Below are 12,993 nucleotides of genomic sequence, written 5' to 3' on the forward strand. Positions count from 1 at the left end.
TGGAGAAGAAGCCCTGACCTTGAGGAGCTTCTCCCCACCCCTTCCCACTATGCAGAACCTGGCTGGGAGGAGACAGAGCTGGGGCAGGGGTCTGTTCTCCTCCCTCCTGCCCATGGTGGGGCTGGGAAGGCTGCTTCAGCTCTATGACAGCTAGGGGCAGGGTTGCCCAGCTGGGCTGGAGCAGACAAGCTGAGGTGGAGTAGCCCACCCAACCAGTGATGGGAGAGGTTAGTGGGAGCTGCAATGCAATCTGGGATGTAGGGGGACTGCAACCTAACTTGAGTCAGGAGGGGATCTGGGATAGAAATTTGACAGACTGGTTGAACTTAAGTCAGTTAAATCTGATACCACATCCATCCAGGTCTACCTTAAATCAGTTTGGGCCATTTTGAAACTGGTCTATATGCACTGAACTTCTGTTCTGTTACAAGTTTAAACTGGTTTCTGATCCCTTTTACCAGCGTATTTGTAATATCTGTCCCTAGTCATAATGGTATTCACCAGACATAGCAGGGCACAGTTCTGGAGGAAAACTTCAGCTTTCACTAAACCAATGAGCTACCATGCTTATTAGGCAGGCTTTTACTATATTCTCTGCGTCCATTTTTCCTCAGGATGTCCCATCCAGCTATTGACATCAGGGCTTAGTCACAATTTTACAGACAGAGAGAGCAAATCATAAAATGAATGAATTAATGAATGATTGTTAAGTATGTATTTGTCTTGATGAACAGAAGAGAAAGTCTCATGAGATTAACACCAAAGCTAAGGTTGAGCAGCTACTCAGACTTGAAATAAGGTACAAAAGTGTTTAAGTTTCTGACCCAGGTTAGATGACAGACATCTGGAAGGACATTTCACTAGGATAAGTATTTTGGTGTTTAGTTCCCAAAGATCATTTCCATGCCCCTTTCTTTTCATGTGGACGTTTCTGTTTTTATATTAGGTGTTTATCATTAGAAAAAAAAACTTTCCATGTATATGGATATTACCTAACAGTCCCAGGAAGTACTTTTTTCTCCTCAGTATATGTCAATTCATTGTGCTTTATCTTGTAGTATTTAATACATAGTACAACATTGTCTATATTCAGCATCCAAGTTTCTCCTTGGCTTTTTTGACCTCCAGAGATCTCATGCTTGTCCATTTGTCACATCTTTGCAGAGTTAAAGAACTTCTTTAATGCCTTTAATTACTCATGGTACAAATGTATAGGTACAATATCTCAATGAAGATAAATATATCTTTAAGGAAAAATAGATACCAAATAGTAATAATTAAAATAATCTAGTGGGCATACAACAGGAAACGTCCTTTAGAAGAGGGTAAATACTGTTTGCCACGACCATTAATAGCTTATTCACTACCCATAAAGGACACAGACACAACGAATGGGGCACCTATTGTACAGCTGAATGCAGTCAGCTTCCCATTTCATTTACACAATGGCATGTTATTAAAAAGTAGCCCAAATTAATGTTTATATCTTGTGGCAGTGATATTCTATCTAAGACAGGGCTATGAGTTCTTTGCATGATCAGTGGAGTCTCACACCACCTGCTCACTGACAAAGTCGAAGAATGCAAACGGGACCAGTATTCTGCTGACAGGAAGAAAAATATCTACCCAGCAAATGATAGGGAATGCAATAAAAGTTGAAATAAGGCTTTTAAGACAGACTATTTATGTACAGTACTAAATCTTCTATAGCCACTTGTTAAGCTCATGATATTGTACTCAATTCAGGAAGTATCACAGCTAAATATAGAACATGAAAATAGTATAAAACCCAAGCACAGACTTTTCATTTACCCCTCGGGGACCTTTTTCATAGCCTTTAGAACTGTGTGTGTGCACGTGCATGCAAGTGTGTGTGTGTGTGTGTGTGTGTGAAGATGAACATAGAAAAACTGGGGGGGAGGCGGGATTTGTTCCTTATAAAATATGATTCAATTCATAAAGAAATAAGATGACTAATACTCTTTTTTGGGGGTTTTGTCTCGTTGTTTTCAGAAGAAGCGGAACACTTCAGCCATCTGCATTCACCAGTGATACCATGCTGTTTATTCAAATGAGGATTCTTAACAAAAAGGTTACTTCATTGGGCCAGGGCAGCTTGTTTGCCCAGCAGGAGCTCTACACTTTATTTAAGCTTTTAAACTCCATATCAGTAGCATGAGAGTTGATGTTTAGAGCACAATAGGGATACAGTATAGTCTAATATATGCGTTTTTCCATCAGAATTGTAAGAGTTCTGTACTGAAGGAAATTTACACAAGCCTTATAGGAATTAAAACGAGGCATTTATTTCATTCAGAGAATGCAGTGACTTCCAATGGGTTGTACTGCTAAGGACTCTCAGCTTTGAAAGGGACCTTTTATTGTGCAGGAAGAAAGCTCAGATATAGCACCAAGGGAAAATTTCAGAGTCCAAATTAGCATGCCTAGCAACTCATTGCTGTGTACAGTTTTTTCCCAGTCCCCCACTAGCTGAACTCTTTCCGTACATCTTTAATTGATTGGGTTAATATAAACCCTCAGCACTACCAGTGTTTGTGTGGCCCCCATAATAAGGCTATTGTGTGCTTCTCTCTACTCTTGTGTTCCCTATTTAGGAATGTGTCGCTCTGAGCAGTTCAAAAGTGTGAGCAAACGAAAAAAGCCACAATCACTTCATTAATGATTTGTAAACAGAATATCCAGTACTGACGCCACCTGCATGGGCTTTCAGAAGAAAAAAATACTGGATTTGCTGAAGCCCTGTGTAGAATCACTGTGGAATTTAATTCGGCAGAGTAAATAAATGCCCCAATTAATACTTTTGCACTCAACCAAATGGTTGTATTTAAAGGAAACAGTTTCTTTCTTGAAGGAAAAATTCAAAGGAGACATGTGGTAAGATTAAAAAACAACAACAACAACAACAACAATGCTCCCCCCAAAAACAAACAAATAAAAACCCTTTAAGCCTCTTCTGGTACACTTTACACAAGCTGGCACACAAATAGAGGTTGAAGTTACAAAGCTCGAGAGCAAAAAGCGGACAAAAAACGGTATATAAAGTAAGGAAAAAGTTCACTGAAAATTTCAAAATAGCAGCAAATGTGTTTATAGCTTCAGTTTGCTGCTGCTGTAGGTCTCATTAAAGCAAGCCTTTGTTTTCTCCTTTTCAAACACTGCATATTATGACAGCTAGAAACAACTTACCAGCTGCATACTGTCATCTTGGCCTGCCAAGATATCATGTAATCATTCTCAAAGTCTGAAAATGGGTATCTACCACTAGCTTTGTGAAGATGTCAAAAAGCCTAAAATTGCTGTGCATATATATATAGTTCTAACTGCAGTGCATCACTGTTGATATAAGAAACGCTTTAGCAAATCCTATTGTGGTGATGTTTGTCTGCTGTATCTATATAAATTAAAAGTAAGCTCCTAACATGGCAGTAGATAAGACACAACAGATTCTATGAAGTTTTCTTCTAATACATGTTTAGCTGCAGAGGCTGAGTTTTGGGTTAGGGAGGCCCAGTCTTGCCTGGCCTATGCAGATTAGCTTCAGTTGTTGTTGCTAACCGATGTAGAAAATGTTCTGGGGGTGGGGGTTGAAGGTGACCAATTGTGAGCTGAACCTGTGCCCATCCTGGCTTACAAAAGCCAGCTGGGGGAAATTGGGGCTGTTGCTGGCAGGGGTTATCTCTGAATCCTTTTGGCAAGTCAGGATTCAGGACATTCTTAAGCCCGTAATTGCCCAGCTCCTACTCTAACCCCCGCATCTTTTGATGTTGACTCCCCAGCCCATTATAGCCCCATTTCCAATCTCTCTTTTTGGAGGATGGTCATTATATGGGTGGTCACCCAACAGCTCCAGCTATACCTGAGCACTAGGGAATTCCTGGCCTCCTTTCAGACTGCCTTTTGCCCTGAGTATAGTAAGACAGTACTTGTGGCCTTGGTCATTGATCTTTACCTGGAAATCACAGTGGAAATTGTATCCTGTTGATTCTATTAGATCTTTCAGTGGCATTTGCTACGGTTGACCATGAGGTGTTGAAAAAGAATCTACATGACCTGGTGGGCATTTGTGTGGCTGTTCCTAATTGGTTCTGCTCCCTCCTAGCATGGAGGCCCCAGAAAGTGGTGATGAATGAGTGCTCATAACCTCCATGGTACCTCTCTGGTGCTCCTCCTACTCAATGGGTATGTCTACAAAAGACACTGCATCACCAGAGCGATGAGCTACAGCAACATAACTCATTGCTACAGCGACGTAGTGTCAGTGGGCACAAACTGTGACACTAACACTATTGGGCAGTAGCAACAAGCTACTACACAGTAGCTCATTGCTACTGTACAATAGGGTCGAAAACAACCCATGCGCTGCCAGGACTGTGCAGTAACAGCAGTTATTGCGCATTCATTTAGTACTTCTAAAGCAAGTGCTAAATGTAAGTACTAAAGCAAGCAAGTACTAAATGACTGAGCAATAACAACTGCCCAGTTGAGTGCACATGTAGACATGCCCAGTGTGTACCATGAAGAGCTTTGGAGTGCCATGCTATCAGTATGCTGATGACACCCAGCTCTGTCTCTCCTTTTCATCCAGTTTGGGCTATGCAGTCTTAGTCCTTATTCAGTTCCTGGCTAGAATAGGCAATTTCATATGGGTGAATGAATGGAAACTTAATCTAGACAAGACAGATGTGATGGTGGCTGGAAGTCTTTATGACTTGGAGAGATAGGAATCAACTTATTGTTGATACAGTTCAACCTCCCCTTGTCACACGGGCTTGCAGTCATGGCTAGAAGTACCTTTCACTATCTCCATGTGGTAAGAAGGTTGTAACTCTTTCTTTCCAATGTAGATCTGATTGCCATCATACACGCTTTTATTACCTTAAGGCTACATGGGGCTGCACTCTACATGGAGCTGCTCTTGAGGACCATCCAGAAGATGCAACTGGTGCAAAGCATGACCACCTGCTTTCTGATGGGGCTGGGTTACGAGGAACACATTTACTCAAATGCTCAAGAGTCCACAGTGGCTTCCAGTAGATTTCCAGGCACAATTGCAGGTTCTGGTTTTGACCTATAAAGCCCTAAATGGCTTGGGCCCTACATACTTAAAGGGCAATCTTCTACCTTATATCCCATTGCAATCACTAAGGTAAACTGAGAGTAACTTCCTGCAAATTCCAATTCTGTGTCAAGCTTGTTCAGTGAAAATATGTGAGAGATCATTCCTGGTAGTCACTTCTCAGCTCTGGAATTCCCTGCCCCTTGAAGCCTCTCAGAGTCCAAATCTGATCTTCTGGAAGGATTATAAGATTTTCCTATTTGAGAAGGCTATTAGCAGGCAGGTTAAGTTCTGGGGTATTGTTTAGGGCAGTGTTGGGTGATGAGGTTTGTTTTATTACCACCTTTTTATTTTAGTATTTTATCTGCTTTTAAAATTCGTCTTCTTTTCATTGTAAGTCACCCTAAGCCTTTTTTGGGGAGGACAGCATATCAATCAAACAAATAAATAAATAGATGAGGTAGTATTGGTGGTACAGACTCTCAGTGTTGTATGACCTGGCAATTGATCTCCATCCACAAGCCAGCAACCTGACTTTAGCACTTCACTTCCTATTTTCTGTACTGTTCCTATTGTAAAGGTGAGAGATCATAAGGGAGGAAGCTCCAAAAGGGAATTAACATTATTTTACTCTGAACTTTTAAAACTCTGAACTTTAAAAAACACCCCTCCATTTATAGTCCAGGGAGATATTCCTCAGTCTCACTGGAGTAACCAATGGTAGAATTTGACCCAGACTAAAACCATCTGACTGGGCAGGGAAGAGTCTTCTGAAGGAAGAGTAAGACAGACCTCTGAGTGTAGTATGAGAAGTGGGGTAGGGAACATATATTCACCACCACTACCATTAATCTTACAGGTCTGATGATGGAAGGTTACAAAAGTAAATACAAGAATGGAGTTTCAAGACTTGGACAAGTAAACTAGAATCACACTTAGGCATGTAGATCCACTTAGACACTCAGTAGCTGACAGTGGGAGCTGACAGTGGTCAAAATTCCCCTTACATGGCTAAGTAAGCACTGCTGAAGTGCCTAATTGTAAAATGGGATCAATTAAGAATTCTATAACATTTTGAATTTTCAATAAAGCAAATCAGCATTAAGATCCAAATTTTCAAAACTTCTTTGCTGGTGAGACATCTAGTTGCAGACACTTAACACAACTACTTGCGGGAGTATATCGGCTAGCTGTCACTTTCATACAGAAAGGGAAAATAAGGCAGATGAAGTGAGTAATTTGCCAAAAGCTAGCAGTTTTCAAACCTTTTTAACCACATACCCCTTTACCTGCAAAAGATTGCTGCTCCTGCCCCCTACACCCAACATGTCTTTGCGTATTCATTGCTTAGGAAGTGTGTGAACACTGACATCAGTGCACAGCTATGCTATGCTGAGTGTGGATTAATCAGAAGTTCCAGCACCATTACTAAAATTCAGGCACACACCACCTGGCCAAGTGCTGCATACCTGCAGGGGTATGTGTACTCTAGTTTGAAAACCAGTGCCCTAAGTGAAAGAAGTTGGAATGGTCCAGATTGGGGCTGAAGAAGCTCAGGAATTCTTGGAACCCTGCTCTAAAATCAGTCCATTAGAGCTCACTGCCTCTTGGTCATGTTGGGGATATGCCATGCACTTCTTGAATGCTTCACTATTTCTCATTTTAATGTTTTATGTGCCATTGACTAACTGTCCCATACAAAGATGTAAAGCAGGGATTAGAGAAATAAAACATAATTCTAAGATCCAGATAGAAAGCTATATGTACTTGCATTAAAAATATATTGACATTGTATTACCCTGAGGATGTTTGTCATTATTTTTGCCATCATTCTCAGTCATGACTTGAGGGCTAGTGGTGGGATTGACAGCAAATATTAGTGCCATATGGAAGAGTCAAATTTTCACAAAAAGTGGGTTCCTGTTGGAAGTTCAACGTTGCAAACAAGATACACATACAACCAAAATAGCACATACTTTGGTGCAATTTGATGGGCAAACAACCATAAAAGAGGCTGAATACAGTAATTCACAGCAGCATATAATACAGCAGGCAAAATAAATCAATGGGATAAGAGGAAATGCTGCAGACATCATAAATGCTGAAGTAAATGGGCCAACTTTTCCTTTTGGTTGACAATAGTGCAAACCTATGGAAGCAAATGAAGTTGTGCTATGTGGCTCCAATTTTATCAAGATGTACTTTTACATACTGCAGAAGGATTCAATAATAAGAATAAAGAACCTGCATTTCCAATATTGCCAACTAAACTTATTTGCCTAAAAACACATAATCTCTGATTTTTAGCAAGTTTTCGTATCTATGATTTGAGGATTTTGTAGCCTCACGTGACTATAAAAGTTATCAAAAAATGGAAAATGATCAAGTTAGATTAATTTCTACTCTGGGAACATGTCACTCATGTGTATTAGATAGGGATTTAGAAAACCCCAGAAAAAATCAGCTGTAACTAGTTATCTGGTCCCAGTGTCTTTCTGTACTGTATTGTACATACTTCATAATGGAAAAATACAAGGTAATGCTTCCATAAATTATGTTGCAGTCCTCATAAATATAAGCAATTACACTTCCAGTACTACAGCTTGATTCTTGGAAAGGTTTTTTTTTTAATCAGGACTTTTATGAATGGCAAAAGATATACAGAAGCTATGTTACCAAAATACCATTCATGACAATTATTATGATGAGTATCCAAAACATCATAACACACAGTTCTCACTTATGAGTTCAAATGATTAAAGAAACCCCACTTTGAATATTCAGAACCATTCCTTCAGCTCTGTTGCATGTTGAGATATGGTGCTTCTCTTCCACATCCCCATTTAGATAAAGTTGAAAATGAACATAAATTCTTGTCACTTTGTTGAATTGCTGCCTTGGCTGAGTTGCCTTTTCTGGCTTACTTTCAGGCTGATCACAATATAGTTACTCAGGAAACAACTAAATGAAATAAAATAGAATAAAGGATGGCCCATTTGGTCTAGAGAGAATTTTATTAGTTCTTTAGGGTTCTGTGGAGTTCCCATGATGCTGCATTCTTTGGCCATTGTCAAATCAAATTACTCAGCTTACTGAAAAATCTTATTACTAATATTTAGATGAGGATGATGTTTATATTTATCTTAAATACCAGTAATTAGTGGTTTTAACTAGACTTGCAGTTAGGATTGCTTACACAATGGTACTTTGAATGTTGATTATTAATTTTAATTAAATATTTTTCCATTTCATGGTTATTCATTATTTGCAAAGTGTCTGTGTTGAAAGTACTAGTTAGATCTGCCAGTGCTGACACTGTTACTTATAAAATGGGCTTTCTTGTAATTTTGTGAATGTAAAATAAACATTAATTGCTACTTTTCATTACTAATATTAATGTTTTACTTACCAGTATTTGGGGGTTTAAAATGATTTTAGAAGTCTTAAAACTGCAGCAAATAAAGAGGAAGTGAACATGATTTAAAAAAATGTGGTTGTGAATTTACTTCTGAAAGATTTCATGTTTTAAAATTGCAAGCAAGCAATATTATTAAAATGCTCAAGAGTGATTTGTGCTACATATCTTTCTTTCTTAAAAAAACAAATAGCTAAAGCAGTTCTGGATGTAATTATTATGTTTTTTTTTCCAGCATAAAACAAAGTATCTACTCTAGGAATTATCTTTGCCAACTCTACCTTCTCTTTGCACTTTGCCAAAACCATTGAACTCCCTGGAGGATGATGAAGAATTATATTTGTGGGATTTCAAATGATAGTAAAAGGAAATTGCACCACGAGCCTTCCTTACACTCAAGCAATTAGCAAATCTTATAATTTTCAGTTGGAAAGGGGGTGTGTGATACCTTTGAGAAATGAAGCAGCCTTTGGCAGTGTAGGTGAGCTATAGCCTACAAATAATTTCTTGAAGTTGAGCCACATGATTCAGTTAGTATTTCATATCAGTCTTTATTTTGAAAATTACCAAATCCTGCTATAGTTTCTCTAAACTCAACATTGGATTGATTCTGAATTGACTTACATTAATTTGTTACAAAATGAAGATCTTAAAATAAACTCAGCTATCTTACTCTTGGACCAAATCAAAAGCCTTAGATTAGGGTCCTTCAACAGTGTTGCTTAAGATTTAAAATTTCATTTTGGAATATTTTCTACTGTAACATCCAAAGTAAATGAAAACTAAAGACTGCTTTTTTTCCGTTCAAAGCAGGCATTGTTGCTTTGTTCTTTGTGTTTGCTGACAACAGGAGCCAAATCAGCCTTCTCCTTTTACCTCCTTCAACATGGATTCCGAGCTTTTTAACAGATTTCCTGTATTTGTTAAGCCATGGGCAAGTATTACAATGACCAGTGAAAAGATGAAAAATAATGAAGGATATTCTTCAATATATGTGGCAATTCATTAGTGTTCCTCACATTTTATAATTTAGGTTTGAATGAAATGATGCATATTCTTTTTGTAATACAATACACATTACCTATGACTGAAATTAGAATCAACAAATATTTTCATTTAAGATGAAGTTGTAAATGAATAGTTTTGTTTAGCAATATCTGAGCATCTTGAAATTCTAACCTTGGGAAAGGGTGGCGTAAGACAAAAATAGTTCTAATGTTGTTAAGTGGAAGAGCTGTTCTTTTTCTTGTGATGCAATTTTTTTATGGATAGGATAGATTATGCAAGTAAAAACTGATTTTGTTATTGTTATACTAAAGCAGGAGTATGGCCCTTCAGTTTCCTTTCCTGTCTTACTAAAAATAATGATAATGGATAATGCTAATGATCATAATGTTTAGATAGAGTCTTCCATCCAGATTAGTATGCCAGAACACAATACAAACTGATTTATTGACTATGTATAGTGTACTCAGATATCATCTTGATCACTTCTTCAGTACAGTTGCATCCAGAATAAATATGGCAACTGCTTCATAGCATGCACGGAACTACAAAACAGTTTGTGACAGGAAAACAAGACCAAGACAAAGACCAATACCTGGTCTGTACTGAACATGAACTGGTCTATACTGAATCATTATGGACTAGTAAGTGTCTCTTATAATTCCTCTTTGAGAGCATCCAGTTCATACACTCTTTGAGAGCATCTACACATGGTGATTTAAGGCTTATTAGCCATTTTTTAGGTGCATTAAGGGCATGGTCTACATGTGTGCCCTTAATGTGCCTTAAAAATGGTGATTTTAGGCTAATTGTGCCTAAATTTAATACCTACATAAAGCAAGCATCAAATTTAGGCACGATTAGTTAAGGCACCTTAACCCATGTTTAGATGCTGTAAGGTGCCTTAACACAATGTGACTGAGCAGGCTGTAGCCAAGCCTGTGGGGCCCTGTGCTGCTGCCAGATACCACCAAGAAGAAGACACAGTGGATGCTATTCTGCAGGGGAAGGGGGCAGCGCAGCGTGGGCAGGGCCTTTGCTAGTGGCTCCCCCATGCCTCTCCCTTGGGGCGGGTTTTCTGGCCAGGTAATGCAGCCCTGGAGGGGCATGATGCCTTGCTGCCCACCTGGGATTCAGGCACCCTTAGAAGCCTGTGCTGGGGCTTCTGCCTGGGACAGCAGGCAGGCTGGGACTGCATCTGCCTCCCGGCATCCAGCATAGCTTTCCCTGCTCCATCCACCTCTGTCTTGCCGGACACTGCCCACGGCAGAGGTAGTGCCAGTTCCTGGGGGCTCTGTGTGACTCAGCCCCAGGAGGCTGGGTGCAACATGGGTGGGAGCTCAGCCTTGGATCAGGAGGGGCAAAGAGAGAGCCAAGCCTCCACACACATTGTGCCCGCCCTGCCCCTACAGGGAGTCATGGCAGGGGGGCTTGACAGGAGTTCTTGTGCTTCCTTCCCCCCTTGCTGACTTATGGCGCACTGACAGGAATTGCTGCTGCTGGAACCACCGCTCACCCACCGCATCTTCTTCTTGGTGGTGCCTGGTGGTAGTGCGGGGCCCCATGGGCTCAGCTCCAGCCTGCTCTCATCTAATGCTGAGGAGGCAGGAACATGAGGATGGGATTAGAGCTGGTGCTGGGGCCGGGACTGGGTGACTGCACCCAAGGGACTGGAGACTCCCGCCTGCTTCCCAGTGCTGGGTTACACAACCTGGCTACACTGCTGTGGACTTCTGGGGGGTGTCTAGGGTGCTGACCAGGGCAGGCTGCCCAGCAAACCATGTTAAGGTGTCTTAAGACATCCACTTGTAGATGTGCACCAAAATAGCCTTAGTGCACCTTAGGCTAAGATGCATTAAGTTTAGGTGCACATAAATACATGTGTAGACACCCCCAGTGGATGTATCTACACATGAAATTAATGAAACATCATAAACTCTGGAGCAGTTTGAGTCAGATTCAGCTGCTCTTGAGCTCAGCATCTACATATGTGACTAGGGGTAGCAGCAGTTTGAGCCAGGGCAGAGCAGCATTGTGTGGTGGAGGGGCTGATTGGGGCATGAGAGTGCTGAAGTGTGGAGCCATGTGGCAGGCAGCCACTGCACTTTAGCACCCTCATGCCCCAACCAGCCTTTGTCACCATCTACACATCCATTTTGTCACACTTAATTACCCTGCTTTAGGATAGTACTGTCCCCAACAGTACTATCTTATAATAGAATGAATTAATTTACTGTGCCTTAATACTGGCACATGTGTAGACAGTAACACTTTACTGTGGAGTTAATTAGTCAACTCTGCAGTAAAGCACATATGTAAATGCACCATGTATATCCCAAAGGGGGTGCTCTTTGCTGTCTAAAAAATAAAAAAAAAAGCCAGTTATCTGGCTATAGGAGTAAAAATTGATGATAGTTAACAAATGGCCTCAGTCAAGCCCCTATGTCCCTTTCATATACATCCATATGATTATTTCAGCTTTCTTATATATGTGAAGATAGAACTTTTGAGACCAAACATACACAGTGGTCTGCAACATAATATAAAATCCAGAGTATTCACATGACTAAGGGACTCAACTAGCATCTTGTAGTTTTAACTGGGCAAGTCCTATATAACTCATTCCAAATCCTGTTCCTATGTTTTCTTCTCTCAAAATTGCAGTGAAAATAAATATGTTATAGGCATTGTACATTCTCAAATAGTAAGTTTTAAAATAGTGAAAACTGTGCTGCCGTTGTAACTGTGCTGCCGTGACAAGATGACACTTGTCTTTCTCCAAGAAAGAAAAAAAAGGGAGAGGAGGAGGAAAGCAAAACTGGCTTTACATGTTGTATTTTCCTGGAGGTTAAAGTTAGCTGGTGCTTCTCTGTGTTTGCTAAGCTCTTATTTTCCCCTGGCTCCCTAGAAAGCTTGTTATTCTTTAGGGCAAGAAAGTTTGGAAGTGGCATGCTTCAAATGAATTTCACTTTCTGATAGCAAGTGGCTCTGCTAGCTTGATCCCGATGTGTTAAAATATTAGCATATCTTTTCTTTCCTTGCCAAATGTAGCTCCTTTTAAAGATTAAAAGCTAAAACACAGTTTTGTGCTTTAGACTTTTTATTGTGACCCTTCAAAAAGGGGGAAAAAAACACAGTGCATTTCACAAGTAGAAGAATAATAAAGCAATCTTTCCAATTCATATTTTTATCTGGCTTTTGTCTTTTTTAGCTGTTTTGGTGACATTTGCTTTGAAAATGTGAGTCTTTGTTTTATGCTTCTTGAAAGATTATAATTGATTCAGTTGCCGTCTATGTGCACATGATGAGTATTTGTTGTGTAGATGGAATCAGTACTGGCAGAATATTGCTGCATGCTGCATGTTGCATTATTCACTTTCATCTGCATGCAGCTCATGGTTGGCAAGCTCCTCACAGCTACCTTTATAGTGGCTTATTCCAATATAAAACTCTGGCTTGTTCAGTGGGAAGCCTAGCAGATCAGTTGTCATATTGG

Source organism: Alligator sinensis, unplaced genomic scaffold, assembly GCF_000455745.1.
Source record: "Alligator sinensis unplaced genomic scaffold, ASM45574v1 scaffold126_1, whole genome shotgun sequence".
Classification (NCBI taxonomy): Eukaryota; Metazoa; Chordata; order Crocodylia; family Alligatoridae; genus Alligator; species Alligator sinensis.